Raw genomic sequence first — 26,958 nt, forward strand, 5'->3', positions numbered from 1 at the left:
CCGACTGTAACAAAATGAGAAGAGTTGATAAAAATCAAAGATTTATTAACGGTTTCAAACTCTTACATATTTAGTTTGTGTATCTACATAATCTGCATTTCGTTCCAAACACTTTTTATAACGTGAAACTAGCTTCTTCAAACCCGTTGGAGAAAATTCCGCCGCCTGGGATTGTAACCATTTTTGCACCCAGTTTTTCAGCTCAATCGATGAGACGCAAGCCAGTTTTTGAGGTTTAGGAAGAAATGGTAGTCGCTGGGCGCGAGAGATGGAGACTGTAAGGCGGATGATAAAAAAATCTCCCATCCGAATTCTTCAATTGTTTCTGTTGTGCATGCAGCCGTGTGAACGTGCGATATTGTGAACAAGAATTCCTGATGTCCGCAACCTCGTCGTCTATTTTGAGTGGCACGACACCGTTTAGAAAGTGATGTGAGCCACACAGAAAGACTTGTAATGTAATGGATGTTCCAGGTTCCATGAAATCAATCCAAAGCACACTCTTTTGGTCTCACAATACATTTCCGTGATTTTCCTTCGATACTAAGCCGGTTTGAATTTTTTGGTTTAGGTGAATCGAAATGACGCCACTGTATAGATTGTTTCGTCTCCCTCGTGGTCGAGAAAATAGGTGTGCATATGTCATTCTGTGATCTTTGTGAGTACCTGTCAATATTTTCGGAAACCTTCGTACATACAGTTTACCATAATAGTCTAGAGTATCAGTCACGATTCTCAACAAAGTTGTCTTTGAAACTTCTGGAAAGTCTAGAGATAGATTGCCAATCGTAAAACACGTTTAACGAGATTGTCAGTCCTGATACTAGGCCTGCCCTGCCGCTTTTCTGTTCGTCATGAAGATATGAACGGTCTTTCTTAAACTCACGGCACCATCGCCTCACTTTTCCTTCACTCGTTGTGGTAGGCCCATATATTTCACAAAATTGACGGTGAATTTCAGCAGCATTATGCTCTCTTGTGTTTAGAAATCTAATCGCCGATCGGGCTTCACAACCGGTGGGATTTGTTATTACCGCACTCATTTTAACCTGCTGTCGCCAAGGTAAACGACAATGAACTGAAAGCAATGTGGCAGTTACATGCCCGACAGACTACTTAAAGCTACTGCGCGTGCGCAAACCAATCGGTGATGCGCATCGCTATTTATAACTCATCGACCCTTATTTTTGATCCGCGCCTGTATTTTAGGTTTATTTGGGTGCGGACCGACCCTTCTAGAGCGTTAGATTGACCACCGGGTTGGTCTAGGGGTTAACGCGTCTTCCCAAATCAGCTGATTTGGAAGTCGAGAGTTACAGCGTTGAAGTCCTAGTAAAGCCAGTTATTTTTACACGGATTTGAATACTAGATCGTGGATACCGGTGTTCTTTGGTGGTTGGGTTTCAATTAACCACACATCTCAGCAATGGTCGAATTGAGAATATACAAGACTACACTTCATTTATACTCATACATATCATCCTCATTCATCCTCTGAAGAATTATCTAAACGGTAGTTACCGGAGGCTAAACAGGAAAAAGAAAGAGAAAGAGAGCGTTAGATTGAAGACGCCGGAACCGGTACAGCCAGCCCGCCCTTGAAGAGATGTGGGATGCAATGAAAAATTAATTAATCGGTACGCATTATTTAACATTTCGCTGTTAACATTTTGGCCAGTATGGTTTTCCTTATTCGTTTTTGAAATCGGTCATGTGGCGGTAAGAAAAGGAGTTCGTAAACATTGAACGTGAGAAACTATAGTTTTGTTTTTTTGGCTACTACTACGCAATACGTATAAAATATACGCCTATTATGTAGAATGGATACAAAGTGCATTTTAATTGTGAACTTAAGAATCGGTTTTTAAGGTTGCGTATACTTGTGTTTTGTTTTTATTTTAATGAAAATTGTCCTAGTTCATCGTTTTCGTTACGATGATTCGATTCGACTTCGTAGTTTGTCGAAAACTATTCAGTATGAATAAATAAATTACATCTTTAGATTTCTTTGTTTATTCTAATTCCTTGTTCGTTCTGGAGGAAGGGCGACCAGACTGAAGCGATTGACGTAATTAGTCGTATTTCAATACTAAATTCGTGTTTAGCTTGAAACAATCTATGCCATCCACAAAAAGGTGGTAGGTAGGACTTAACGTGTGGACAAAACCGCCTTCATTAACTTTACTTTTAGTTTTAATCATGATACTGGGGGTGTACTATTGTAAATAATCAGGAAGTGGTGAATGGATAACTAGGGATTCTAATCAGTGTTAGTGTAATACTGACTCATCCGCTCTATTTTTTTAAGTGCTAGGTTATATGTGTTTGTATTTGTTTATTGGTCGTCAGTGATGGGCCGATTAAATAACACTTTTCAACAAAATATAGCAGGTCAGTCAGTATACACTGACACTGGATGCATAATAACGTACAATCATTCTCCGCTCACCCCTTTCAGATTATTACAATAGTATATTTACGTGCGGTAAAATATCCCGACAGTTAATAACGTTTTTAAGGTCGAGTAATTTTAATAATCCGCATAAGTAATTAATTTCGCAACAGTTCTTCCATTATCTATTATTTCGATCTTATCTATTTAAATATGGGTATCATTTTGTAAGCGATTTGCAGTGATAGAAATTGTGGGAAAGTGCCTATTGAATTATCTCGTAAATTGTGTGTATTTATAGATCTCATTAAGCTTACGTTTATTCTATACAAATTGGACCAGTTGTTTTTGATAAGCAGGATACATGCATTGCTGTATATTTTTTCTTTGAATACCGGTATTTTATTTTATTAATTAAATTATTTGCTTTGTTGGTTGGGGCTAATAGAATAAGAGTATTAAATGAGTTTTGATAAAAACAGAATGGCGGATAAGCGGTCCTGATTATTCTGTTCTTCCATGGGTATATCGTGTAAAAAGAAATATCTATTTTTTTCCAGTTTTACATTTTCCCGCTGACGATTACTGAGAGCGATTTGTTAATTTTCGTTTTTTTTTTGTTAATTCAGTCTTTTGGTTTCTCAGTTATCCGGCTTTCAACAACTTTTATTTCGATTAAATATCGAGGGTAAACGTGATAAAACGTCCATTTATTGTTCTATTTATAAACTATAAATATTATATTAAATAATATATATCTACTATATTATATTTATTTTATTTTATTTATTGTTTATTTAATCGTGTTTTCTTGCTAGCAAACTGGTAATGTGTACTGAATATTTCACCGAAATCTGTCCTTAGTTTAATATATCTATTCTGTTCTGTTATATTGGTACGAAAGTAAAGAATCTCTGTAGGTTTTTGTTCAGGCAGTATCTGTTACTCTCGCCGTAACTCACTGTCAGAGTTTCATCACCCGATAATGTCTTAAGTTCCGCTCGGCAGATCGCATAGCTTTTGTACCCGGTCAAATCCGAGGCCCCTGCGTTTGTACTAATAATTATTCTTTTTTTTCTGTTTAGCCGCCGGAACTGCCGTAAGGTATTACTTCAGAGGTTGAATGAGGATGGTATGCATGATTGTAAATGAAGTGTAGTCTTGTACAGTTTCTGGTCGACCGTTCCTAAGATATGTGGTTAATTGAAACCCAACCACCAAAGAACACCGATATCCACGATCTAGTATTCAAGTTCGTATAAAAGTAACCGTCTTTACTAGGATTTGAACCTTAGAACTCTGGACTTTGAAATCTGCTGATTTACGATAAGGAGTTTACCACTAGAATTCAGTTATCGGTAAAACAGCCCACCGGGCTGGTACAACAGAAGTTACCTCTTCTTTTCGATTTTTCTTAAAATTGTAAACGTATTTCGTTTTAATCGAATGCTTTCTGAAGAATTACTGACGGGTTTGTGAATATATTCTTCAAAATACTGCATTTTAAGATCGGCGAGGACCAGGATAGCCTTCCTTAAACTGTGCTTCTTCTTAGAGTATATCGTAACGTATTCTTTTATTACTACTTAACACAGTAATAATAATCAATCTGTCGTAAATTATAAAGTATTGGTGTAAAAATTATCGAGGGTAATTGTGCAGTTAGGTTTGTTACATTTGTGTACATAGGTAAACGTTTATCGTTGAAAAATTGATCGCTTAGTGCCGTAAACATATAGGTAAAACACATGTATACGTATACGCATGTAGATCGTGTAAGAACGCATATAATATAAAATGCTTGTATAAGTATGAGATCGTGATTTCACGGTACGGCTCCTTATAATTGTCTTGTATCTATGTTAAATTTGTGACAACCTTTTTTTGTGTCTTCGCATGTATTTATTTTACTTTCTGCCGTGTTATAGTTTGGTTGTTTTTTGTCTGCTACGTGTTTTTTTCTCAATACAGCTATTATTTAAGTTACAAAGTACAAATAATAATTATGGAATGTAAGTAATAATTTCATAATAGAGTAAAAATCTTTGGTTATATTTAGTTCAATGATTGTTATTCGTGCATGTACGTTTTAGCGTAGAAATAATTTGCATCGGTGGATTTGTTTTATTACTAAAAAGATGAGGGACGGATTTATTTACAAATGGGGTTTAAAATCATTTTTAAAAGTCGCTGACGCGATTGGCGAAGTCATTAAAAATTAACACATTTATTTCATCGGTTATACGAATGCGTTTCGTAGTTTCTTAGAGGCGGTCCGTTGTAGACGAAAAATCTCCTGTTACGTCAATCGATGTTACAGTAGATAGCATTATCAATGATATCCTCAACGGTTCCTTTGTTCACGTACGTTTATTCAGGCTGTGCAAGCCTTAATAGTTATTTACAGATCCTTTTTACGAACGCTGCCATGATATTGTGTGAATCGATTTAACGATTTACGCCAGCGTTTCCAGAACCCACGTTAATTTTAATCAAAATTAATCCACATTTTTAAAGAAATTTGAACGGTTCTAACGATTTGTGTAGCGCTGCGAACATCCGATTTATGATTGTCGGTTAATTTTCATTCCTTTTTCCAATTTTAATTCGATAAACAATTTTAAATTTATTATTGTTGCTAAATCCGTTGCGGAGTGAGCGCCTCCGCCTTTCAGCCGGTAGCTTCCGGGTTTGAATATCGATAGAGCTTAGTATTTTTTGTACGATAAAAAATTTTCATTCCTTATTTCCATACGTAAGCTTTTAAGGTTATGCGGCGAATAAATTGTAAATTTAAAAAAACATCTTAATGACTTTTTATACTTAATATTGTAAATGCTTTTTGACAATAAAATTCAAATTCACCTTGGTGTTAATATGCAGGCGTAATACGATTGAACTCTTATATTAACGGCGGTCATTTTAGATAATGTAATTCGATGATGACTACTCTTGTACTCGCGTATCATCTGTCGTTTGAGTTTTGGAAGTATGCCATACGTTCAAAAACTCCACTTGAGTCCAACCTGGAAAAAATTGACATTAAAGAACAAACCGGTTCATTATACTGGATTTTTATTTGTTGTTTGTATCGAAATAAGAATTTATTTTAAGAATTAAGAATTTATAGCGTGTTATTTGTTTTTTAAACCGCCTTTGCTGTGCTTTACGAGAAGCAAGCTTCCTATAAAAACAGAGCGGATTTTTTTATTTTTCAATAGCTGAATTAAAAGAATTTATAGTATTCCTTATTATTAAAGTGTGTTTTTAGTCCTTTTGTTTTTCTTGTCCATTTTTCTCATTTCTTCTTTTAGTTTTAAATAAACGCTCGGTAGTAATTTGTTACCTGTAAAACCGATTTGTCTTCAATGATGATTAGTGACCATTCAGCGTTTTGTTGGTGCGTTATAAAATTAATGAATCGGCAAATATTTACTTGTGCTTGCTTGTGTTATGTTTGAATAAATAACGGGTAGTTAATTTTTTGTCGTTAAAATAGGTCACATTTTCAAACGATTGAATTTCGTGCAAGATATGTGTTAGCAGAAAATGTTGTAATTCTTTTTCTTTCCCCCCTTTGTTTTGCATTAGCTAGTTTCTTGGAATATAATATCTATACACCTCAGTGATTCGCAACTGCAGTACACGTTATCTCTTTTTGTTGAACTTATATGTAGTTAGGAATTCCAGTTAATAAATGAATCTATTTAGCCGCCGAAGAAGCTTCTAGAAGCTTCAAATTTTGAGACGTCGAATTTCTCAGAAATTTTGGAGAGTTGGGGTTGTACATGCTTTGTAAAATTTGTTTAACATCATCAAACAAACAAAAGATCTGTGTAATGGATCGTGTGTTTTGATAAGCTTTGTCAAAACGATATATATTCACTTTGGATTTCAATGCTAGATATGTTTCGTGAAGAAAACACTCTGTAGATTTATTTAAGGCACTAGATTATACACATATGTGCTCCTTGTTCTTGTAATGTTCCGTTAGTATATTATAAATGAAAAACATTTGTATAAGTTAAAATATATAAATGTATTCTGTTAGTGAGATAAAAAATTGATTTACTTCATTTTTTTATTAAATCATATATAAGACATTTTTTATACGTTGATAATTTGAATTAAATTAAGATTCTATCATTGAAAATCTTCAAACATATACAGGTGATAAAAAAAAACGAATTTCGGAGTAATAGAGCTATTAATTTTTATTTACAGTAATGAATAACAAATAAAATGAAAAGATAACGCACAATTTTTCCTTAGTGTTCAATATAAGCATCTTTCGTTACTCGAAAGGAGAGTTCGTTCCGTACATTAATCGGCATGTCTGGAGTAATGAAGCGACAGCTGCTTTCCATTCCTGTGCCTAAAAAGAGATAGATCAGCAGGTACCAGAGACATAAACACAAGATCCTTTATAAAGCCCTAAAGGAAAGAATCGCATGAGGTCAGATCGGGTGACCTTGGAAACCACAGCAAAAAGCTCGGTCATTAGTCTAAGAGTTATGCTAGTGAGGAGGCATTACCGTGTTCGTTGCTAAATAAATTCTCTGGCCCGTCTTCCAATCAAGAAAAGTGTACGCAGCATACCCAAATAATCGACTCATGTTTCGCTCGTTTCAGCAAAAAAATAACTTGGCGTGGGTTATCGCGCTGAAAAATTTAATTTTGGAGAGTCCTATTCGCCCTATAGGAGGTCGTGAGGATTTTCAGATCTCCAGATACGGACTTATGTGTGTTAACTTCTCCACTGAGATGAAATTTTGACTCGTCACTAAACAATACGCTCAAGAAAGTGCATCTTCATGCCCTAACATTTCTATAGTGAAGTCGGCATCCGCAGCGTAGTCTGTAGGCATCAAAGCCTGTAATAGCTGTAAGCTGTACGGATGGATACACGTAAGCGTTTCCTTAAAAAATCCCAAACCGTCATCACCGGCATCGCTAGCGATAAAACTCTTTTAGTTTACGCAGGAAAGACTTCGACACGTTCGGTAGTCCCGTTATCTTCTCTTTACGCAGACTTCCGTTCATTTCAAACCGATTATGCCATCGATTAATGTTGTCACTCGGAGGATCACGAATAAAATTTCTTCGGAACTATGACTACCTCGAAATATAACCACAGATTCACATTTAGCAAACCGCAAAACACACAGAAGGTTTTCTGTTCGAGTCTCCATATTTGTTTGTGGCGCTGGCAAGTGGAAAGGTAGGTAATTAATCTACTGCCATGTGCGCTACTAAAACTGTTGTTTTTTATCTTTGATTCTACCCTTAAATCAACACAAATACACCTTGCTACTCATCCGTAAGTTTATAACAGTTAAAACTCCTAATATTATTTTTTGTAACTTGTAATCTGTAAAAAGAACAAGAAAGAATCATATATAAATTAAATTATTTGAAGTACAAAGATTTTGATTTTACTTTTTCTGTTTATGAAATATTAAAATTTTATGATTTTTAAACATTTTGTACGGTAGGGATATCTGTGCAGCACAAAATGTATTAGTGCATTTGTGAATCTCCCGCTAACAGTTTCCAAGCTAGACTATTCTGTTGACAGAAATAAAGTTACTTCTCCTTCGTCTTTCAAAATAAAAATAATATTTAGCGTTCTGTGACCTACTTTTATAAATGTCTATTATTTCTTAATTAATATTTTTAATTTTTTTCAGAGAGAGAGAGAGAGAGAGAAAACGGTAAATATTTGTTTGTTTAATGTGTTATCGGTATTGTTATATTTAGTGGTTGTGGTAGTAGTAGAGTTGTTGTGTTGCAGCTGTAAGTTCTTTGATTGCCTGTGCTGCTTTGAATTATTGGATTTTCTTCATAGAAGAAATTAAATTAAAAAAAAAAAACTTTGTTAATTATTATTTAAGCGGAAGAAGCCGATTGAGTTCCTGTAGTTAAAAACAGCTGTTTATCCTTTCCCCGTCGTAGTCGATAATTTGATACCAGTAATCGTTGAAGAGATACTTCTGAAAACTTTTGAGCAATAACAGAAATTCGGTTCTTAGATCTATCGATCGTCGCTGCGAGTACAAACGTAAAGAATTGTACGAAAATCTTGCGGTAGTCGACCTTTTTAACATAGCACCAAATGTATGCTTTTGGAATATATGCTATCTAGAAGTATCATAAGTTTCTAATAGATTGCAGGTAATGTAGAATAAATTTTTGTGTTAACCGATCTACTTTTATCGATAAGATTTTCGTCGGTATACGTAGTTGTGAATATCGTTAATCCTGATACGGTTTCATACAGTATCGCATAACTGTATAATGTGTATTACAATATTTTAATTGAAAAGAGGCGTCCTAAAGATAAATAGGTAGGAGCAATAGTCAAAGCGACGCGCACTTATTACATAACCGGTAGGGCAGTCGGGAGTTACCGTAAAGTAACTCGTTTCGACAATCAAGTTACAAAGTGTTGACAAAGGTTATTATACGGAAACGACAGACCCACCGTGTTGGTCTAGTGGTGAACGCGTCTTCGCAAATCAGCTGATTTCGAAGTCGAGAGTTCCAAGGTTCAAACTCTAGCAAAACAGTGATTCCGGTCATACGTTTCTGGAAGAAAAACAGTCATTTTGTCTGTATTCTCTCCCGGCTCTCGAGGATCGTTGACCGAGTGGGCGTTCGTTTCTGCAGGAAAACTTTATTTAACTTATCTCCGGGTGAAATTGAGCGATCCTATCGAAGTGCCGTTCCATCGAGGACCTTCCTTCTTCGTTCGTCCTTTCTTATTGCCCACCTGTTTTGTCTTCTACCTTCGATACCTTCCTTTCCATATGCTATCGGTTTCGGTCGTTTAGCCGATAGTAATGTCCCGAAACCTCTTGAGCCGGTACGTTCTGGTGCGCCTCAGAGGCGGATGCTTGACCGACCGACCCGGGGACTCGTTATTTCTTTGGCGGAGGTGACTGTATAATGTTTAACCGCTAAAGTACAGTATGTTGCAAGTGATAATGTTTCTTTAATTTTTATGTCCGTTAATTCGTTCTAATATTCTTCTCTATTTCATTATATAATAAATATGATTTTACATCGAAATATGAAGGTATTTATGTTACGTAAACAATTCGAAATAATTGTAAGGTTATTGATTTAATCAGGCGGTTTCTTACATGTGTTTTTATTATTTACTTATTTTTTTTGTATTAGTTTTGTTGATATAAATTACAAAACGGGTAATAATAAACTTGTGCGAACAGCAGTTTTATCTTCATTATCATTTTCTTCGGTAGCCATTTACCTTGTTCGGTTTTGTTTTAGGTTGTTTTAAATCGAGTTTAAATTTAAAAACAATAAAGTTTTTAGCGTAATTAATTGTATCTTATTTAAAGAAAAGGACGAATAAGATTAATAGAATCTTATTAAATTATCTAATTAACTAATTAAATTATTTGTAAATTTGTTACACTTGTAGGTGTTTAGTTTTGATACGACTCGTTTACCTTTGGCGTAGATTACTCTATTACTAGTCTTCGTATTGTTTATTGTAACACGTGTTAAATATCTCTCTTTCTGATGTACGCGTTTGACGATCGGCCGAAAATATCATAGATCATCCTTATCCTGTAGCCATTTGATTATCTGCTATACGTAGGTCCCATTTTTCAGAAATAGAATAAAGAAAACGATTCGTTCTTAAATTTCTTAATTTAAACGATTTTCTGAACCGACGCTTTTTCTTATAGTACAGTCGATTACAATTTAGCCGTATAGACACAGGCAGGGATGAGTGCTGTTTCCATTCGTTCCACAGCGACCGGTCAGCATGAACGTAACTCTTAGGTTAGTGGTAGTTATTAAAATAAAATAGGCTAAATTTAATTATAGACGATTCTGTCGAACGATTATGAAGTAATAAAACATTCATTTATAACCTAAGGGATTAATAGGAATCATTAACCGCAATAATTTTGATTATACTGAATTCTAATTGTTACCGGAAATAATTATAAGTGTAATAATGAGTTGTAGTGCTGATATGATTGTTGTGGTGATGATAAGGGTAGGTTGACGATCGATGATACTTCTTGAAAAGTTTTTTTATAATAAGTCCAGCCGCAACACACTTCCCGGGTAATGCCGTAGTTCTTATGAGAAATAATTAAATTATGTCCTTATGTTAAAAGATAATCCGCTTTACTATAATTTTACAGTTTTGTAGAAATTGTTACCGAGAATAGACGTAGTAGTACTAGTATTATTACCGTTACAATTGCACTTACTTACTTCCTTAAATGTAATTTTAATTTCTTTAAAAATAAAATATATTAGTAAAATTAATTGTTACTGTTACACGTTATTTAAAAATCAACAAATCTAGACAGAATTACTATTTAAGAAATATAAAACAGAGAACACACAAGTAATAACGCATACGTATAATCTATGAACATTTCTTGAGTGAAACAATCATCATCATAATTGAATCATCCTTCTCTGACAAACAAATCAGTAGGAATATATCGATAACAAGCTTCGTTATAAATAACAATTATCTTATATTAAATATAAGTTGACTGCTGCAAAATAACTTTCCCCCCGACGGGGAGTCTTATTCTTTAAGACTTTGGGGGTTGGCGTCCCCACGGGCCTAGCCTCCGCAGCTTTTCTTCCCACTATACAATGAGCTGCGGAACATTTTACATTTTACACATATACTACACCAAGAACACTACATAAATTACAACATACACACATACACAATTACACAACAACAACCTACACTGATATTTCTTCCATTTACACTCGGTGGTGTTGCGACATCTTACGAAACGCAACCGTAACCCAAGGTGGGAACAAATCGTGCCGATGGGTGAATGGCTCTACGTAATGAGTCTCGAACGATGTCCTCTGGGCACCAGGGCGAACCCAGTTGTATTTAGCTCTAGCTCCAGTACGCGTGCGCTCTGCTGGAGTGGTCCATTTTTCGCCGGTACTCGTGGGACCAAAATTTCAGTTCCAATAATAAACACTATGATGGTTGGTGGTCCATCTGAAAAAACCACCAATTTAAGTCTTGCGAAGAGACCTCGATCAGCTTCGTCTGACGAGGATAAAAGTCCTACTGAACAGAATTTCTTAAAATCAAAATATAAAAATATCAGATTCATTGTACTCAGAAATAGTCAGGAAGGTGGCTCCCTTCAAAAGGTCTCACCGTTTTTAATAAACAAAACCATAACAGGTGCAAGTGGCTCCCCGAAGAATATCAGGAAATTACGCGACGGATCGATTCTGGTTGAAACATTCAACGATGAGCAGAGTCGATCTATCTTACGTCTCCGTAATATGGGTGGCATAAATATAAGCGCAGAATGCCACAAAACGCTAAATACGAGCCGGGGTGTAATTTTTTGTAGAGACCTTCTGGATATAGATATCTCTGAAATAGTTGACGAGCTGTGCCACCAAGATGTTGTTGAGGTGAAACGTATAATGAAACGGCAGAACGGAACAGAAGAACCGACACCGTCTCTTATATTAACATTCAGTCTCCCTGTTCCACCAGAAAAGATCAAAGTGGGTTACCTCTCGGTTCGGGTACGACCATTCATACCCAACCCACGGCGATGTTTCAGATGCCAAGGTTTTGGTCATACTACAACATCTTGCACGAAAACTGAGATCTGTGCTCGATGTGGTAAAGAAGGTCACAACGACAATAACTGCGAAGAAAGTGAAAAATGTGCAAACTGCAGTGGTCCACATACAGCCCGCTCCCGAGATTGCCCAACTTTTAAAGAAGAAAAGGCAATTCTCAAAATCTGTACGGAGCAAAAACTATCTTTTCCGGCTGCACGTAGAGAATATAAAAACATAAACAACTCACGGAACCTGGTTAAACCAGACGTATCTTTTGCCACCGCTACAACTAAACAAATTCCTACAAATGCTAATAATCAGCAGTGCGGATCCTGCAATGAGCTTAAAAAACTTGTTCAGATGCTATCTGATCAAGTAGCTTCACTTACAGCCACTATCTCAGAGCTGACAAAAATGAATAAAAAGTCCTCCGTCGCAGCTAGTGAATCAAACAGTATGATACATACGAAAGTTCCTATTCCCAAAATCGTACCGCCACGAATAGCGACTATCACAGCTGGCAGTAAGCCACCTAATAAGCTCCCCATAAAGGGAACCCACGTACCTATCTCTTCTGGGATGTCAACTACAGCATCCCATTCAAATAAATCTCCTCCACCATCTCCTCATATACTGGAGGATATGGTTGAAGAACCACCCGACCCTAGGGCATCGGAGTTCTTTAAAATAAAAAATTCAAAAAAGAAAAACCGAATCACGTACAACTAATTTTTATATAGTTTCCGAAATTTATTTTTTTTTATTTGCTTTTTACACTTATGAACATTATTCAGTGGAATGTTAGAGGTATTCGGTCCCGCATTGAAGATATTAGAGTACTGGCGCACACACATGATCCACTAATCATGTGTTTCCAGGAAACTCACCTCCTACAACATGACCGAATTACATTTAGAGGATACTTCTGCGAGAGATACGACTGCCTAGTAGACAGTAGGGAGAGTGGTGGAGTAGCGATTTTCATGAAGAATGGGGTGTCAGCTACAAGAATTCAACTAACCACTGTCATTCCTGCTATTGCAGTAAAGGTCACTATTCCCTTCAAATTGCATATCTGCAATCTGTATCTCTCACCGAACACTGTGTTCAGTGCTTTTGATGTCTCAAATCTCCTTACACAAATACCATCTCCATCGTTAATAGTAGGAGACTTCAATGCCCATCATATTTCCTGGGGCTCAACCTTCTGCTCCACTCGAGGAAATATGATAAACAGATTGAGACAAGATTTTGACCTTTGCCTACTGAATAATGGATCACACACATTTATGTCCTTATCAACTGGTGCTGCATCTAACCTTGATCTTTCCATATGCTCACCGAATGTACTCCCTCATCTTAATTGGTCGATTTGTGATGACTATCACGGCAGTGATCATAGACCAATTATTATTAGTTTCGGTGTAGACTGCGAGATTAAAAGAATGCCACGGAGATGGATTGTTGAAAAGGCAGATTGGAACGGATACTGTAAAGCATTCCAATCTCAGTATGACGATGGAGCGAACATCCTCGACCAATATTCTTCTTTTACGTCCATGATACTTAAGAATGCCAACAGGTATATCCCACAAACATCGGGTAATCCTAGACGTCCTTTCGTTCCATGGTGGAACGATGAATGCAGAATTGCTATTAGGAATCGACGGCAGGCACTACGTAAATTTAATCGTAGGCCCACAACAGAACATCTAAATTTATACCGCAGGGCTAGAGCGGTGTGCCGTCGAGTATTCTTGGACGCTAAGAGGAATTCATGGACGAAATATGTGAGCACTATCTCGCGCACTACTTCCACGTCTACTGTATGGAAGAGAATTCGTGCAATCTTCGGATCACCGAAACAATCTATTCTTGGTCTTATTGATGAAGGAGAACTCCTTTCATCATCCTCGGAAGTGGCAAATAGTCTAGCAAAATCTTTCCGCTCGGTGTCTCTCACCTCATCATATAATTACGATTTTCAACGGTACAAGATACAAATGGAGGTGTTGTCGTTAAACATTGGTGATTCGGTTGGTGATTTAAACACTCCATTCGTATTTAAAGAATTGTTACATGCACTTAAAAATTCACGGGACACTTCCCCTGGACCGGACAACATTCGCCTTTCCATGCTTTCACACCTTCCTAATTTGGCACTACAACAACTTTTGAATATTTTCAACGGTTTATTCTCCGAACAAGTCTTCCCACCCGGCTGGTCAGAAGCATTTATTATACCAGTACCAAAACCTGGTAAAGACCAGACGAACCCTTCAAGCTATCGCCCTATTTCATTAACAAGCGTTTTGTGTAAAATAATGGAGAGAATGGTAAACCGCAGACTTACATGGTACTTGGAGAAACATGGCTTTCTATCTCCAGAACAGTGTGGTTTTCGACAAGGACGATCTTCTATTGACCATTTAGTGTCACTAGAAACAGCCATACAAAACGCTTTCCTCAATCGGCAACACCTCGTCGCTATCTTCTTTGATATAAAAAAGGCGTATGACACAGCCTGGCGACGTGGTATTCTTAACACTCTCCAAAAATGGGGAATCAAGGGCAATATGCTTGCTTTTATCCGGGGATTCTTAAATCACCGAACGGCTCGTGTTCGTGTAGATGATTCGCTCTCAGATAGTGTCATCTTGGAGAATGGAGTGCCCCAAGGTAGTGTATTAAGTGCCACCTTATTTTCTGTAGCCATAAATGATATTACCAAATGTGTTCAGGCTCCTGTCTCATGCTCTCTATTTGCTGACGACTTTGCTATCTACATTGCAAGCCGTTCGGCACCTACAGCAGAGAGACTACTGCAGAACACTATATATCACCTTGAAGCTTGGTCCAGGATTACTGGTTTCACATTTTCATCCGAAAAAACAAAATGTGTAGTTTTTTCTCGGCTACGAAACCCTTCTATTCCGCAAATTTTTCTGAACGGTGAGACTATTACTATCTCTAATTACGTTAAGTTTTTAGGTTTAATTTTTGATAGCCGTCTTACTTGGGTCAAACATTTAAAAGAATTGAAAACAAAATGTTCCAAAATTTTAGATATGATGCGAGTCCTTACTAACACCAACTGGGGAGCCGATAGATCATGTATGATACGTTTTTACTATTCCTTTGTTCGCTCCCGTTTAGATTACGGTTGTGTGGCCTACTCATCAGCTCGTCAAACCGTGCTTAAAATGCTGGATAGTGTACATCATGCTTTCCTTCGGCTTGCCACAGGCGCGTTTAGATCAAGTCCTGTCGCAAGCTTACTTGTAGACTGTGGTGAACCATCACTTTGGGATAGACGAGACCAGCTTTTATTATCGTATTTTGCTCGTCTCAGAGGACAGCCAAATCACCCGGCTCTTGAGTCAGTCTTTAAAAATCCTAATCTAGGAAAGTATGAGGATCATCCACGTCGTACTGCACCTGTAGGTGTCCGTACCTGGCGTCTGCTGCAGCATATAAATGTTGACACACCGTCATTCTTTCCTATGTACCCTTGCTCATATCCTCCATGGAGAATAAGCCTTATAAATTTTAATTTTGACCTGACTACATGTAATAAACAATCAACACCATCTATCGTCTTTCAGCAGATGTTTCAGTGTGTTCTCTCCAAGACGAAACCAGACGCGGTTGTATACACTGATGGATCGAAACAAAACGATACGGTTGGGTGTGCTTTTGTTGTTAATGAGAGAACTTATATGTTTGGTCTCCCCAGTATTACGAGTGTGTTTACCGCTGAACTATATGCTATAAATAAGGCTCTAAACATCATTAACCCTAAATATAGAAAAATTCTTATTTGCAGTGACTCGTGTAGTGCTCTCCAAGCCTTAAAGAACTTTTATTCCAAACATCCTATCGTCATTGAAATTTACAACGCAATCGCTGAGTTGAATAATCGCAACACAGAATTAAGTTTTTGCTGGGTCCCTAGCCACGTAGGGATTCCAGGTAATGAACATGCAGATTCCGCTGCCAAAGAAGCATGTAACCAGCCTCCTTTCACCACCCGAGTTGCTACTTCTGATTTCATAAACTATGTAAAACAATTATTAAGAACAAGGTGGCAAGGTGATTGGACAGCTACTGTCGATAATAAACTCCGTCAGATTAAAGATTCTGTGTTACCATGGAACTCCTCATACAGAAAACCCCGGCGTGAGGAAGTAGTTCTCTGTCGATTGCGGATAGGACACACGAGAGTCACACACGAGTACCTGTTTACAAGAGGACAACCACCTCTATGCGCAAGATGCAACTGCCGCATGACTGTGCGCCACATACTCGTGGACTGCATATGTTATGCGGCATTGCGTCGTAAATTTAAATTACCTGGTAACATCCGTGGTATCTTGCGTGACGATAAGGAGGTTTTAAACCGGATGTTTATATTTTTACATAGTATAGGGTTAATGCAAAAAATTTAATAAGTATGTGTTCTTTCGTAATTGTATGTATTGTCCTATGTATTGTTTTTGTTATCCGAGTAGGGAGCCTTTTACACTCCCTATCGGATTTTTTTGTTTTTTTTTTGTATGTTTTTAAAATTCGTCTGTGATAATAGTTATAAGATTTTTGTGATATTAGTTTTAAGTTTTATCTCCTTTTTTTAGTTTTAAGTTTTATTTATTTTTAATGTGATAGATTTTAACGTAGTTTTAAGTTTTATTTATTTTTAATGTGATAGTTTTTAACATAGTTTTAAGTTACATATTAGTGTTTTTGTTATCCGAGAATGGGCCTTTTACACCCATTCCGGATTTTGTTTCTGTGATAGTAGTTTTAAGTTTTAATTTTATCTAAAAAACTTAAATTATTTTTATTTTTATTTATTTATCTATTTATTTATTTTCCGGGCGATGATAACGTTCAACCGTTTTTCGCCCTAAAAAAAAAAAAAAAAAAAAAAAAAAAAAAAAAAAAAATAACTTTCGGTCGTTTCGTGATTGTAGAGTGCGTTTTCATCTGTGCCGCTTTTTTTTAATTCAGTTTCTGGTAACCGTATGGTGTAATTTATAGTATAGTGGTTTTGTTTATTTGTATTTTTGTAAAAAAAGGTTGCGTTTTATTTTTCTAAAGACTAACTACAAGTTTAGTGAATTCAAATTATTTTAATTCATCAATGGATCGGTATAATTTCGTGTTTACAATACTTATCGTAAGGTTAATTGTAATTCGTACCGTATTATTTTACTATAAATGATTAAGTAATATGTACAAGTCTGCGTGATTCTAATTAAGGTATCAATATGTATCATTTAATTTTTTTATTTAATCGACTGGATTTTAGTTAATTTATAATACTACTTTTTCGTAAAATTATATTCATATATTTATTGCATACAACTATTGTACAATAAATTAGCAAAACAATGTGTAATTAGTAATGTGTTACTGTAAGCCCCGGGATAGCAGCACCTACCGGCTTTATTCTCCTACCGGTGAGGATTGTACTTATTAGAACGGTCGGCTACGTACCGTCAAGTCGGTGTCGTTACAAATTATTCGTAGTCGCTTTTAATATTGCCTTTTAAAAGTTTTATTTTCTAAAATCCATTCACCGGGAGGGAGTAAATTACAAAAAAAAAAAAAAAAAAAAAAAAAAAAAAAAACATTAGGGGGCGCTTTAGATGGCCAAAGCCCCAGTACATAATTTTCTTAATTTCTTTGTGCGAGAGGTCTTTTTTAATATATTACATATCCTCTCGTACATTATAAATTTAAATTATTTAGCGTTTGAAGAAAAGGCTATAAAAGATAAGCCCTCTTTTCAAACTAAAAGCCTTCCTGTAAATATTTTAAGTGAAGCCATAGTATGTCATTACATTTCACTTATTGATGTTTTTTACGGGAAGGATCAAATAATTATATCTTAAATCACTCTTGCTGTGTTTATTTTTATATGCATTAGTAGCACATGGAAAAGAAACAACGGGAGAGAAATCTTCCCCTTCATATTTCATGTCTTACTGCGTGCGACGTGCAGTGCTATTTAGTCAGAACCAGATCAGAGTTCCCCTCGGGCTAGTGGATACCAGGTTATTGACCGTGTTCGCGAATTTGCTTCGATACCCAGGATTTCTTCCTTATTTCATCTTTGCATTAAATGTTAACGTAGACGCGCTTGCTTAAGAAAAATTGAGGCTAATCGATGAAATTTTAACTCGGCCCTACTACTTACATTTATCTTGAATATAGATTAATATTATATTAGTTAATTTAAATTCATAAATTCGAAGTATTCAGTTTTTTATTACACGATACATAAAATTAATATAATCGTTTTTAGATTCTAATTTATTCGAAGACTTTTTTGCGGTCTGTAGTAATCAAAATTCGATTTCATCGCTAGGAGTTGTATTCAAAGATTTAAGGTAGCATCGCTCAGGTGTTAACACTATAAAAAAAAATTTTTCTTCAGAAATTAAATAGCCATCCGAAAATGTATACGGCAGAGTTCTAAAGAAGGAACCCGTTCCCTTGATTTTGTGGATGTATGAAAATATCCGTATATACTACAAACCGAGGGGTTTTGAGGCAGAAAACAAGCTGTAAAATTCAAAGGCCCCTGATCACAGTTCAGATTTCGAAAATTTACTGATGCGCTTTTACAGTTACAGTATTCGGCATACAAAGGAACGTCACAATGACACTCCTTTGCGATCCGGTCGATGTTATATGCTTATCTTCTTATCGAGGATATAAAATAGAATCCTTAATTTTCAGGCTGCGGTAAGATGTGACGTTAATTTTTGACCCGGTGAAAAAATTTATTTAAATTAAACCGAGAAGCGTAGTACTAAAAAGTCTCGGCAGCGGAGCGTCGGAAACAAAAGTGAACAGGAAAACCGAATCGCCTTGAAACGATCTTTGAAAGGAAGTCGTGATAAAAACAGGAGGTGGATTGAGACCGATAAATTTGGTCCTTACCGGCTTTCCATAGTCGAGCAACTGAACTATGTACATTGCGTATTACTTCTTTTGTTCAGACGGCAGAGTTACGTCACTGAACTAAGTGCATTACTGTTAATGAGACGAGGAAGAAAATAATAAAGAAGAATCCTGGATTTAGAAGTAGAAAGGGGATTTCGGTAACAACTAATCGGTCTTAATTGTTCAGGGTTCGGTGTAATACTTCCATATTGTGTAATTTGTACGTCTTTGCGTCTGTTACTTTACTGTAAAGAGTAAATATGCGTATTTGTTATTCCTGTTTTCGTAGTCTACTGTTTTAGGTAATTAATGGATTACTTCTGGTAAAGATAGTAAACCCTCCTTCTAATTTCTCCTTTATGCTGTCCTACTAGACTTATATTGTCGATAACTTTAGTCCTTTAGTATTATATTAACGTCTTTTTTAATTTACAATAATTTGAAAACACTAAACGGTGAAGATAAATTAAAAAAAAAAAAACAAGAAAACGTTCGATAGCCGTTTACTTAATAAGTATTATTATTCTTATTAAAATATAAAACTACATAATCTTTTCGATTGTCATCCGATTGATTTATAAAACTTATTTTATTTATTTATCGCTCGAGTAAGCAGTCGCAATAATAGTCATAATTTTAGGTTAAATTGTTTATGTGTATATAATAATTAAATAAGTTGTATTTTAAAATTAATCTACAAACAATCTTTGGTAAACTGTAAATACAAGTTGTCGTCGTTTTAGACATTCCCAATTGAAAATGTAAAATTTAATTAAAAATAATAAAAAGCACTTTAATTTTCAACTTTGATTATCCACTACGACTTGATGTACGCCCCTTATAGTTGGTTAAAATAAAACGTTAATCTCAAGAAAAATAAAGATAACCGTTATGATACAAAATTTTTAGAGAAAGATTTTTAATAAATAAAAATGTTTAAAAGGCTGACGGTTAATCCCCTTTCGTTTCTCACATCAGTTAAGTTTCTGTATCATTAGCGGTAAAATAAGTAGTTACCGCTAAGTAGTTGTTTTTTTTTTTTTTTAGATATTTTTAGATTGGTTGCTAAAACTAGTATTGTATCCAGTTTCCAGGGTTATGTCGGGCTACGCAGATTTCTCTGGTCTTCTATATTAATTACCAATAAAGTGTAGTGTTATTCTACAATGCGTTTAAAAAGTCTCTGGCAGTATGTTTTAGAAATATGTGGTGCACTCTGTTTTTTCGGCGTCAGGTTGGTTGCCCTGTGGGTTCGTTGGACGTTGCTCAGTAATAAACCAAGACGTCAGTTGTGATCGAACGTGCTTCGTTTCGTTACGTGTTGTTTTGTTTATCGGAATCGGTAGTTGCGAGAAGCGTAATGGTTCTTTCGGTAGAGGAACAAATTTTTCTCGTTAAACACGTCTTTGGTGAGGGTGAAAAGTATATTGATTTAGTGACGCACAAGTTGGTAAGTTTCCAAATACTCCTGTTCCTCACCGCGATATAGTTCGGGCAACAGGGTCCTTTGAAGACGCTGATCGAAGTGGAAGGCCACCTAAACTAAAGGAACAGAAGCTGCTTGATATTTTGGATTCCGTGGCCGAAAGTCCATCCAAGTCAATGCGTAAGTTAGCACACTAGCAAGATATCGGACTTGCTGCCGCACATAAAGTTGTAAGAAAAGAACTGAAACTTTTCCCCTACAAAAGAATGTGTGTTCAAGAACTGAAACTTACAGATCGTGCCAAAATACTAGATTATGGTCAATGGTTTAAACGTTTTATTGACGAAAATTCCGTAGGTATTCTTGACATTACGTTTTTTGCTGATGGAAGCGCGGTTTCATCTGGAAGGGTATATTATTTCACAAAATACACGACTGTGGTCGACAACTAACCCCCTATGAATTATATGAAGGGAAAATTGGAGTCTGGGTCGGTGTGAGTAGAGCGGGCATTGTGGGGTCCACTATTTTTTTGAAAATACAGTTAATAGTGATCGTTATTGTGCTGTGTCAATAAACTTCATTAGTCTGTTAACAGAAGTGGAAATCAATCACGGTCGGTTCTAACAAGGTGTGGCGCCATAGCGCATGCAGCTAACAGGTCGATGACGTTTTTACACTAAATGTCTTTGGTGAACGAATCATTTCGAGGGGTTTGTGACCTGCACGATCGCGCGTTCTGACTCTCATATTATTTTCTATGGGGGCAGCGAAAAAGCAGTGTATCGCAACAGACCACGCACGATTGACGAACTACAAACCGCAATATCGGCATCCGTACGAGAAATTCCCGTGTGTCAGCCGGTTAAAATATTTGAAAACAAATTGAAACTTGTGAAGTGTTGTATTGATGTTGGAAAATCTTTTATAAACTATTCCAGTTATTGTAATATCCGTTTCTATAAAATAATGAAATAAAAATACAAAGTAATAAAGAAAGTTTCGTTGTTAAACTTCCATAATTCGATTGCACGGCAACTTTCCGAACGCACTGTATCTTTTCTTTGTTTTGGGTTCGTCTTATCTCTATCTTAACTTGTCATTATTGACTTTACAAGTCAGTTTATCTTTAGAGTAGCCCAGGTAACTGTAATTCTGTGACTAAAAATATTTTTTATTTCGCTGCTATACAGAGCACAAGTAATTTTGTCTCTGCTTTCGTGTGATACTTTTTCTTTTAATATCGTGCATTACCATTGTTTTGCAGTATTTTCTTAATTTTATCCATGTTTTCAGTGGTTTCGCAAATAAAACTACTGACCTCAATCGCGTCTAATAAAATAATTTCTCTGCAGTAAGCTTCTAGATAAAATGATCTGTAAGGTTATCAAACACTTAATCCAACTAGTTACAGATTTTTAAGCATTTTCTTATTTCATAGTTTATTTCGATAACTTAGGACCGCTTTTTGTTTGTATTTTAAGTTAGTGACGACTTGTATCCCCTACACTTTTCAACTTTTAGAAGTCTGAATTTAAAAAACAATGTATGTACTATTTTTGGACGGTATTTTTGGAAATCGGTATTTAATAATAATAATAAGTTTATTTTGTGTTACATATGTTCTTATTGCTGTTGAAAACATGAAAATAATTTGAAAAATGCTGCCCTTATAAAAACAAGCCTTTTGTAAGAAACGCAAAGAAAACAAACCTTTTGATGAAAATAGGAATTGGAATCACGTAAGCAGAGAAATCACGTAAAGAGGCTGCTACCTTGCGTGTGCTGAAGCGACCTGGGATTACATATAATTTTTGTTACGCTTATGCAAATTAATTAATGTTAAATTTAATTCGAAAATTGTTTAGAAATGAGCTCGGATCCCGGTCAGGCACGGTGTTTTTCGCACGCTACAAAAAATTCATTATCATCCATCGGTAACTGTAAGCGGGAGTAAGCCTGTTGTTACTGTATAAATAAATTGTCTTTTATCAACACTAAAACATAAATGAATATTAAAGCCTCATTTTATTAGGGAGGGTTGTTTTTACCTTTTAAGTCTTTTTTTTTTGTATGTATTTACGAATCGTCGTACCGTAAAATATGGAATGAAATGAAAACCATTAAACTTAGGCTGAAAGTGCCCGTTGTCAAGTGTAGCAAAGTTCTCGTGGCGGGTTTACAGAGAAAAACAAGGTATGAAGTTGTTTCTCTCGTTACAGTCTTCATCGACCCAAATATTGTTGCGTTCCAGCGCGCTACGTCCTCCAAAAGGAGATATTCGGTCGAGTAAAATCGTCACGATCACTCCTGAGTCTGGCTCTATAGTAAGCGAGGATCATTTCTTTCAAAAAAAGCTATTCCGATGACCTTGTAAAGATTTAGTGTCACGGCTGTAGTAAAAACCGAGATATACAATGTAGAGCTACAAATTAATGTGTTTTTCCTTTCCTCTTCTCTGTTGTGAAACTATGCTTCATATATATATAATTTTATATATACGAGAGGTTCTAAAGTAGACAGTTTGATTGTAAATAAATTTGTTCTTAAAACTTTTTTTTTATTTCTCTTAAACTACATATCATATACTACTTCTCTATGTAATCGCCACATGAATTAAGATATTTATCGTAGCGATCCGCCAGCTTCAATATAACCTCATCGTATTCTTCGGTCGTCAGTCCATTTAGCATTAACAGTATTTTTAAGTTCATTGTCACCCGCGAATCGCTTACTACTCAAATATTCTTTCAATTTCCCAAACTAATGGTAATCAGAAGAAGCTAAGTCTGGACTATATGGTGGGTGATCGTAAATTTCCCATCCAAATGTTCTCAGTAAATCACGTGTCGGACCCGCTACATATGGACGTGCATTATCGTGCAGCAGGACAACGCCGTCGGTCAACCGCCCACGTCGCCGATTTCGAATGGCGCGCCGTAACTTACGTAGAGTTTCGCAGTAGGTTTCTGCATTTATAGTCGTTCCACGTGGCATGAAATCAAGCAGCAGTATGCCAAACCAATCCCAAAAGACTGCGACCATCAATCAGTTTGCGTCCAAATGACCTTTGTCGGTCTGGTTGGTGATTGAGGGTTACACCATTCACTTGACTGCCGTTTTCTCTCTGGCATGTAATATGAAATCCATGTTTCATCGGCGGTAACAATTGAATTAAGGAACTCATTGCCTTTTTCTGTGTAGCGCATCAAAAATTCCAAAGCAGATCCCATTCGGATTTTTTTGTGACGTTCCGTTAAGACGTGCGGCACCCAACGTGCACAGACCTTTCTGAAACGTAAATGGTCATGAACAATGCGACCAGTAACAGTTCTAGAAACACCAGGTAAAAGAGGACCAGATCGGAAATCGTTGAGCGATGATCTTTTCTGATTTCATCATCGACGCGTTTCAACAAGTCCTCGGTGATTATCGAGATCCTCCCCGAACGTTCTTCATCGTGAACATTAATTCTGTTATTTCTAAACCTTTCACTCCATTTTCGGACGATTCTTTCATTCATTACATTATCACCGTATATAGTAACCAACTGTTTATGTATTTCAGCCTACTTAACGTTTTGATGGTTAAAAAACGTATTACTCAAAGTATTTCACTCATTTTATAGCTTAATAACTCACACGTAATCAGAGATAATACAACGCGACAACTTACAGGTAACGATGCAGGGTGTACGTTACTAGCGTAGCCATGAACGACACAGGTTCACCAACCTTAAGGAGATAAATTTCCCAGGGGTCTTTACTGTAGAGATATCCCTCGTATAATTTTATGTGTAATCAAACAGTAATATTTTATACAAAAATTGTAAGCAGAATACTTTATATTTGTAAACTTTATTGATGCCAAATACATTAATGCCCTAATAAATCTATTTATTTATTAATGAAATAAAATACATTAATACATTTTAATAAATCTGTTAATTTTTTTTGTGGATTGTTGAACATGTTAAAGGTAATGTTGAAATATTAACAACAGTCGTCAGTTAACAGTGTTGTAATGCACTTCTTTCAAACACATTTGTATTCTGCAGTTAAACTAATATTGTATTTTTAAGTGTCTTAAAAGTATAATAAAGATAGTCATATTTAATATAGAATAAATAATTAATTTGAGATTATCGTGTGACTTTAAATAACGATTTGACTGTAACTCCCTTGTTAAACGTCGATTCTGTTAGCGGTATGTTGTACGTACATTGTTCATTAATAGTTTTCATTTGTTTTTTATGATGATGTAAATTTAGGAATTGTAAATTTATTTTTAACGAAATGTGTAACAGAGCGACGAAATAGATTTCAAAATTGTGATAAATGTAAAATGACTAGTTATTTCTCTTGTATACTGTTAAAAAGAAAACTTTTTACCGTAAACCAAAACTGCTTCTAGCCCAGATTTTAATGTTTATACATTTTTTGTCTACAGAAAGATTTTAGTTGCAGTAGTACATATAATTTTCTATACGACAATTAAAAAAAAAAAACTGCTTTAATCTGTATGATAAAGTTTTCTAGCAAATAAACAAAAAGATTAAAAAAAAGAAGAAAATAAAATTTGCCACATTAATAATTGACCTTCTGAACTAGGGGGCATATTTGTAATTCCAGGCTTGCTTTGTAAGCAGTTAAATTCTTACGTTCATTACCATAAAAAAATCAAACCATCAGATTTAAGTTCTGTCTTACTAAAAATAAATAACGGAATGTTAAAATAGAGCATTTACTTACTACAAAATTAAGAACTTTATCTCCTCTTCTTCCTCCCACCATTTTTAAAGCATAAAGAAAATACTTTGTTTTCTTTATAATATTTATTTAAATAATAATAAATAATTCATATCTCGGCTTAAGGATCTACTTAATTGAATTAAAATCCATTTTACTTTTGTTTTAGTAAATCTAATCATTTATACGATCCAGGTGTCTGTACAATTGTGATTATGACTGTTCTCATATGTTAAATTTTCTTTTTTAAATTTTCATCGGTTTGAATTTTACCGTTAAGCAGATTATAAACATTAACTCCATACTGTTAGCCGAATCCAACCGTTCCTGACACCAAAACATTTTTTCCTGTATTAGCTGTTATACAAGAATTATGTAGTTATAATGCGATTTAAAGGAGAACAAATACATTAGAAAAAGATTAATTTCTAGGTAAATAACAAAACCTGGCGAAATTACAGGTAAATTAAAGAAAAATCAATGAAATCAACATACTGATACATCCAGGAACCCCAAATTTTGGTTCCGTAAATAATTAAACTTAATATAGAATTGTACATATTTAATCTTTATTAAAAGGCTACATTCTTTTTCAGAATTGTTTCATTAAATTCAAGGTGAATTATCGTTTTCTAGTTTTCTCTTAAATGTTTTTCCAAGATAAATCGGCGGTCGAATGTCTAGAGGAAGGATCTTCTCGATCCGCATTCCCTCTTCGAGTTAGGTCCACTTTACGGTAACCTCTGTTTTTCTCTATTTCTTACTCCATTAAGCCTAGTTTTTTTTCACTCTACATTTTTTAAACGTAAGTAAATACACGACCTCCGTTAAATTATGACTTCTATTTTCCAAAAATATGGCTGAATGTTTATCCTGTCAACGATATAATTTTACGTAATATAACGAATAAAATCGAATTATTTACGTATTTAAGTCTAAATGTTTTGTTTTCCCATTTATTTCTTAATATCAAAGTACATTTAAATATGTTTAAATTTAATTAAACGTTTAATTTTGTTTATTTCTTCAAGTCTTTAACCTAACAAGAGTTCACACGCGATATTGTAAAATATTGACCTGTAGATTCAATAAAGATTCTAATAAATGACAGATAGAATAAGAACGACCTTTCTCTTGTTACTGATGCGCTGAAGAGCAATTCTATTGGGAATTTCCACGTGCTCGTTTATAGCGGTTATATCGTTAAAAGAAATGATGTTCCGCGCATTCTGTATAAAAAAGTAAGATCGATCTCGTACTACACGGGATCTAGTGGTACTATATTCTGAATTATAATTTATTCGAGTTTAGGAAATAATCTGCACATTATATATTTCTTCTTGCGGTTTTGTTTCATTAATTTATATTTTTGTTCCAGATCGAAGAGAAGAAATTTTCCATACGGGGCTAATCGCTCGGTCTGTTCTTTTTAATCGGAGCAAAATTACTCCTAGCTTGAGGTAAACTCTTCTCATATTCATCTCGCTGTTTTGTATAATTAATATGAACTTACATCTTTTTGCAGTTTGATTCTTAATGGCGAACGGGATTATACAAAGTTCTTAAAACTTTATGTGCGTCCGATCCCTCTTTGTATTGTATTGTATTTTTTTTTTACGATACAGTTGTTAATTATCGTAAGCATTATTGTCGGTAGGTGTTACTTATTACGACAATATCAAAGCGTTGTTTACGTGTTATAAACCTTTATTTTAATGTTTTAATTTTTTAATCCTATTTATCAGATATATATTTTTTTCGTGATGTTATCGCCACATAAGCTTGTAGCTTCTGCGTGGGTTATGGAAATGGAATTTTGTAAT

General features: G+C 35.3%; 1 protein-coding gene across 4 annotated transcripts in view; it reads left to right on the forward strand.

Moving 5' to 3' along the window:
* spoon (A-kinase anchor protein spoonbill) overlaps positions 1-26,958 on the forward strand; it is a 257,728-nt gene that overhangs the window by 73,011 nt on the left and 157,759 nt on the right. Inside the window, exons 1-2 of one of the 4 annotated variants that reach the window (XM_075364640.1) lie at positions 8,083-8,106; positions 26,514-26,595. The exons of 2 other annotated variants lie outside the window; for them this stretch is intronic. The gene's annotated coding sequence lies outside the window, so the exon portion shown is untranslated. Of the gene's footprint in view, positions 1-8,082; positions 8,107-26,513; positions 26,596-26,958 lie in introns of those variants that run through there. One more of the 4 variants, XM_075364638.1, reaches the window with a different exon arrangement.

The sequence above is a fragment of the Lycorma delicatula genome, chromosome 4 (genome assembly GCF_047948215.1).
Source record: "Lycorma delicatula isolate Av1 chromosome 4, ASM4794821v1, whole genome shotgun sequence".
NCBI lineage: Eukaryota > Metazoa > Arthropoda > Insecta > Hemiptera > Fulgoridae > Lycorma > Lycorma delicatula.